The sequence below is a fragment of the Cervus elaphus genome, chromosome 20, assembly GCF_910594005.1.
Source record: "Cervus elaphus chromosome 20, mCerEla1.1, whole genome shotgun sequence".
NCBI classification, from domain to species: Eukaryota; Metazoa; Chordata; class Mammalia; order Artiodactyla; family Cervidae; genus Cervus; species Cervus elaphus.
The window spans coordinates 122109960-122117028 of record NC_057834.1 but is presented as its reverse complement, the minus strand read 5'-3'; the positions used below and the strand labels follow the sequence as shown (position 1 = coordinate 122117028).

General features: G+C 40.7%; 1 pseudogene; it reads right to left on the bottom strand.

Annotated features, from left to right (window-relative positions):
- LOC122677764 lies at positions 1 to 816 on the bottom strand (annotated as a pseudogene).
- Positions 817 to 7069: the final 6253 nt, after the last annotated feature.

The following is a 7069-nucleotide window of genomic DNA, read 5'->3' as shown; positions in this document are numbered from 1 at the left end:
TTATAAATGATTGTCATCATCATCATCATTATCAATATCACCTTCACATTTTCTTTTAACTTGTTTAATGACTCATTGCAAGTCTTTTATGATGGCGTCATGTTAGTGGTAATAATAGTGTTTTTGGACCCTATTAATGATGGATTAATCCAAATATGGTGAGCTGCTGCTGTTGCAAGAACTGATGCTTTTACAGCTGGGGACTGTGAAGCAGGAATCTGTACTGTAAACCTTGGCTCTGTGAGGGACATTGGAGTCCCTACCTTAGTTGAGGGCTTCCCTGGTGGCTCAGCTGGTAAAGAATTAACCTTAGTTGAAACAGACATGGTTTGTGGGATTGGGTGACTGGAGTGGGAGCACTTGGTGTGCCAAAAACTGAGCCAACATTTACCTGTAGAACTGTTACTCTGCCTGCAGAGTATATGTCTTTATTTGGTAAAGATTAAAGTCTATAGGTTGGAACAGTCAAGCAGTATCTACCAAGTGGCAATCTAGGGCCTGAATATGGCTTGACTGATTGCAAAAGAGTTTGATTTCTTTCTTCAATGTCTAATAAAAAAAATCCCTTGGGGAAGGAGAGGTAAAAGCTTGGTTATCACAGCACTGGATTGCCAATTGCACATCATGAGTATCAACAGTAACTCTCTTAGAAATTTTTGCATCATCTAAAATTGTGGTCACAAATTGAAAGGCAAACTCCAACATCTGAACAACTCTTACCTCATATTCTGTAATCTCCATGTCCTTCAGGATTTGTTCCATCATCTCTGCATCTTTCAGCATGCTCTTGGGAGAAGGCATCTTGCCAAACTCCATATAATATCCAGCGATCAGACTTCTTAAGTTAAATCACTCACATGAATGTATTTCACTGGTTTTGATGCAAGTCCTTTGCCTAGTGCCTGGTTTACCTTGCCTAACCTACCCTCCATCTCTGCCCTGTCGTGCACCCTGACCAATGAGTAGGATGTTCAGCCCTGTCTTATTTTCTTACATAGATTCTATAATGTGAAAATTATGTATCCTTCAAACGTGTTTCTCTCTTTATTAGGCTCTGATATCATGCTACTTTCCTTGAAGAAATTTCATCTTATATGCTCTAAAGTTGACTTATTTATTTATAAATGAGAAATAATCTTTCCCCTGAAGTTCAACTAGAACTCACCTATTTAAAATTCTCAGCCTGTTATCTTTTAACTTTGTCATTCAATAACAATATTTTCAGTTTTTCTATGGTTATTGCCCCATTTGGCTTTCTAATTCTTTTTGGAACAATTTTGGCTACTTTTTTTTTAAACTGGAAAACATGACTCAGAACTATGAGACTTAACTGGTAAAGAAATTGGTATCATAACAGGCATGAATTTGGTATTTATTTTAGAGCAGTGAAAATATAGGTAATCTCAAAGGTAGCCCTTGGCCTGCTGCCAACTGATTATCACTTGCAATCAATTATCACCTGAATAAACGATGAAGGCAATGTGTTGGTGAACTAAGTGGCCTCTGCCACAGAACAGTATGGAGGGCAGAAGGGATTTATGAACACAGTAAAGAGGAATTTCTGAACAGAGCAAAAAAAAAAAGAAGAAAAGAATGTGAAACTCAATACTCTAAAATTTTGATTCAAGACAAGTCCCAAACCATTGACTTTCTATGTCTATCATAAAAATAATTTATCTCTTGCAGTCATGAGGCTGATAGTAACTGAAAATCAAATCCAAAGTGTGATATTGGGGATTACTGTAGTATAATACCAATTAAATTCACAGCCTTGCCAGTCTGTTATGTGGATGTCAGAGTGTTGACCAGAAAAGAAAGCAGTCAGAGAACTCAGAGCATCTAAAATCCTACCCGCCTTGAGTCTCCCAGGCCAGTGGAAGTGGCTCCTCTTCCCCTGCTGAGGCTAATGGGTGACTTCTGACAATCCTTGTCAGTAGGAGGAAATAGCGACACAGTTCTGTGAAAGCCTTCTGTTGACCCCTTCTGGTAAATCAAGGTAAATTCCATGAAAATACACGTGAGTGATGTTTCTGCAGAGCCAGTGTTCTAGGCGGTGTCACAATGTCCTTTCCTAAGTACCAGTTGCTTCACCTTATACCCTCCCACCATATGAAAGCAACAGAATGCTATATTTTACTGATTCACATTTAAAAAAATAAAATGTTGTTGAGGCAAACTTCACATAACATAAAATTAATTATTTCTAAATGAACAATTCAGTGGCATTTAGTTCATTCACAATATTTTTTCCAATATTCTAATACCTCTGAAATGGAATTTATATTACAATCAATGATATGCTATAGTTTAATTGATAATGTTTCATAAAATTCTTCATAATGGAATATAAATAAAGGTGCATCTTTCAGTTGATGGTGTCATCAACTGAGAGTAGTTGAATTTGGGTACTTGATGGTTTTCTTGGATTTTTGAGGAAGCACACTTTATATCTGGATGTCTTGCCAGCCACTCACCTACTGAGTTGACCTGAAAGACCGTTGGCGTTGACAGGAATCCAGAGCAAAGGAAACTGTCCAATTGGTCTAGCCTGCAATGTAAGTAGATGGGCCATTTGGACTCCACGACTCACCAGATCCCAATCATGTTGCAATCACCTTGCTGATGGAGGCTATAGCAAGCCCAGGAGCAGCAATGCAGAAGTGAAGAAATTCATGCTCTGTTTAATAAGTAACTGATCTCCTTTGAGAAACAGCTTTATCATACTACTAGGCCCTGATAGAGACTGCATGCTTGTCCCTGGGATAACCAGGTGACCTTCCTTCCATAACCTGGAAACCATTTGATCCATTCTCAAGTCTGTAGTGTCCAAAAGCATTCACCATCAGAAAGGATACCAATGAGACCAAAAGCATTCACCATCAGAAAGGATACCAATGAGACCAGGCCTAAGGGTCTTCTCCTTTGCCACCCATCCCTCAATAAACACTTATGTCTTAACAGGCAGAGGTTGTTTGAATGGATAAAGAAAAGCAAAACCCAAATACCTGCTGTATATAAGAGATGAGCTCTAAAAGAGGAAATAAAATGGAAGGAAAAAGTATATACCATGCAAAGAGTTAGCTTGTAAAGGCTAGAGAGACTATATGAGTTAAAGTATATTTCAAGACAACGACTAGGAATATAGATACTTCAGGACTTCCCTGGTGGTCTAGTGGTTAAAATCCATCTTCCAATGCAGGAGATGCAGGTTTGATCCCTGGTCAGAGAATTAAGATCCCACATGACAGGGGGCAACTAGAGAAATCTCACATGCTGCACTGAAAGATCACACATGCCACAACTAAGACCTGGCCAAAATAAATAAATAAAATAAATATTTTAAAAGATACATATTTCATAATGGCAAAGTGATCAATTCACCAGGAAGATATAAGGATTATAAATTTGTGACAACAGAGATTATAACCTAATGACAGAGCTTCAAAATACGTGGAACAAAAATTGACAGAACTAAAAGATGAAATACACAGTACCACAATCATAGTTGGAGATGAAAAGAAACCCTCAGCAATAGACTAACAGACATTAAAATATCAAGAAAGACATAGATTATGTGAACAATATCATCAAATATCTTGTGCTAATGGAAATTTATAAAACTGTATACTACAACTGCAGGATACATATTCTTTTCAAACATTGTACACACTAGTGGACCATATGCTGAGCCATAAAACAAGTCTCAATAAATTTGAAAGCTTTGATATCATATAGAATATGTTCTTTGACCACAATGGAATTAAATTAGATATCAATAATCATAAGCTACCCAGAAAACTCTCAAATTTTGGAAATTAAGCAACATAGTTCTAAACAATCCATGGATCAAAGAAGTAATCACAAGGGAAGTTAGAATGATAATGAAAACATAAAATGATTAGCAGGATGCAGGGTAAAATTTATAGCTCTAAGTATTTGTGATTGAAAATAAGAAAGGTCTATGTATCCCTTACATTTTATCATGGAATGCTGACTGGCATCCCCAGCGTTACGGTCCAATGGATCAAACAATTCTCAGTTCTCATTGGGTGGTTTCATGGCATCTCACAGACAAGAGTTTAGTTTCTACAACAGTCGTTGTAAGCCAAAAACTTCTCAAGTAGTGGCCAGTGGTTTGTGGGTGGGATCAGAGCCTTGCTTCAGAATCCTGGGTGCCCATGCTGTGATTCCCCAATTGGAATTGCCTGAAGGTATTAAGTAAGATTTCTGTTACAAATACATCCAAAACATCAGATCTGTTGGATAATCAGGCCCAACTAGTAACAGAGCTTGCACTGCAACCTAGGCCTATCTTTTGGAGCCAGGCTCTTCTCTAAACCTACAGGTTACTGATAAATGAGTCAGAGCAGCATGCTCAAATATAGTACACATGGTCTCCAAACCCAAGAGAGCCACCAAGCTTTCTAACTCTTTGAGGTGAGTGGTACAAGGTGTGGTCTCTTGTTTCTTACTTTAATTTTTATTTATTTATTTAGTGTAGACAAGCAAAAGAATTATCTCACATGGAAGTTTGTAAGAGACTCCAGATTTTGGAAGGACTGGCTCACCAAATAAAAAAATACACATGTTTAAAAGAAAAAGGAAAAAGAAAGATGTCTTAGCTTGAGCTGCTATAACAGAAATAACTATAGACAGAGTGACTTAAAAGAAATGTATTTCTTAGTGTTCTGGCAACTGAGGAGACTGTTCTGCCAAAAAATTAAAAAAGCCCAATAACATAAAATAGACCACAGGAGTCCGCCTAGGAAAGCTGATAATTGACGACATGTAACTGGCAGGGGAAGGAAAAGGGAGATGCCTGCAAGAGCTAGAATTTTAAAAAAGCTGAAATGGTACAGAGAGAGACCTCCCACAAATCCTGGAATCTATGGGAGGTGAGTGTGAAAACAGAAATCTTTTCCTTTGTGGAGAATGTTGGAAACTTCTTCCATCTACTGCAAATTCTGGGGACTTCTGGGGGTGGGGACAGGGGCAGGGCTCCCGAGAACATCCCAGGAGCCTCCGCCCTGGGAGGAGGGAGCCACCCTCCACTTTGCCTGCCCTACCCACCTCTCCCCACCTCTCCGCGCCCCGCCCCCCCCCCCCCCCCCCCCCCCCCGCCACACACACACACACTGTCCTGGGACTGCTCCGTGTTTGGGCCACATGTGCCCTCCAGCCATCGCAGAGAGGTTTTCATCTTCCTTCAGCCCCTAGAACTGGAGGGGGACCACACAGGCCTTGCCGAGACCCCTGTACTCCAGCTCCTTGCCCTGGACTTTGTCAATCCCGCTCCCCACTGGCTTTTGCCCCAGGGGCACAGGATGCTTTGGAGAGGCAGTCGTCTTGAGCTCCAGGCATCACAGGCAGCTCCAGTTCCCATCTACTTGGTTCTTTATATTTAGGTACAATATTCACGTGATGAAGTGCACAGTTCTTAATGTTACAGCTGAAGGCAGTAATCGCATTTTCCTTCTGGACGGCTGGAACCTTTAAGGCACAGGGCCTGGCATGTAATGGCCTAACTAAATGACTTCCCTGGTGGCTCAGAAGGCAAAACATCTGCCTGCAGTGTGGGAGACCCGGGTTCAATCCCTGGGCCAGGAAGATCCCCTGGAAAAGGGAATGGATACCTAGTTCAGTATTCTTGCCTGAAGAATTCCATGGACAGAGGAGCCTGGCAGGCTATACAGTCCACAGGGTCGCAAAGAGTTGGACATTACTGAGTGACTAACACTTTCACTTTCACTTTACAGTTAAATACTAAACAATTATTTGTTGAATAAACTAATGAATAAAATCAAGTCAATGTACATTTCCACCAACAGTATATAGAAATATGGTGCCTATTTCATCCACACCCTTGTCAAAAATAGGTATCACAATTATGTTCAAGTTTTAGCTATTTGATAGGCATAAAACGATTTTTTCATGATAGCTCTCAGTTTTTCAACTCTGAATTCCAGTAAGGTGGAATGCTTTTCTGTATGGTTATTGGCTGTTGCACTTGTGTGAATTTCCTAATCATGTTCTTTGCCCATTTCAAAACGTGGGAAATTTGTCCTATTAGTTGGAAAACGTCCTTCATAATTCACCCAAGCAAGACCAGGGCAGATGGAGTGTCTCCAGGTCTTGATCACAGCACGCACACACCACCTTCCCTTCCCCACAGTTTCTAAGATGCCCCTGAAAATAGGGCACATGACCACTTGCTGGGAGAGCCCAGAGAATGAGAAAACCCAGTGCCACACTTAAGGAGTGCATAGTCTTGGTGAGGAGAGGGGAGGACGGGGAGGAGGGGGAGGAGTGGAGGAGAGAGAGAGAAGGGAGAGAAGGAAAGAAAGAGAGCCATTCTGAGGGATTTCCTAATGACAGCAGCTAAGGCGGCACTCCAAGAAAAGGGAAGAAACCAGGCCATGTCCAAGACAGAAAGACAAATGATTACTCTTAGGGTAAAATCCAAACTCCTCACTGTGGCCCCTAGTGCGTACCTCTGATCTTAAGTCTTCCTATTCTTCCCCTCCTTACCCAACGGCCGCCACAGCAGCCTCTTTTCTTTATGTCCTTTCAACATACAGTGTTCCTTCCATTTTAGGGACTTTGCACTTATTCCTCACGTCTGAAACACTCTTTCTCCAGGTATTTTGTGGCTATTTCCATCATTTAAACCTCAGCTCAGATTTCAGCTCCCCGAGAAACTTTTCCTGACCACACTATGTTTAGTCCCCTATCCTATTACCCTATTTAATTTTTTTCATAGCTCTTGTCCCACAAAACTTACACTATATATTTTATTGTTCATATGCTAGATATGAGCCCCGCTGGGAAATATTTGTATCTCATTCACCCACTGCATTCCCAAAGCCTAGAATAATGCCTAACACATACACACATTGGTGTACCACATCCTTGTCCTCACAGAAATTATTCTATCAGGAGAGATATATCTTAAACAAATAATCAAGCAACACTAACTACAAGCAGAATCAAGTGTTTGAGGCTGAGGTGCAGGACCCTTTCCCACTGCTTTGTCCATTTCTGGCTCCAAGGACGGTTCCTTTACCTGTGG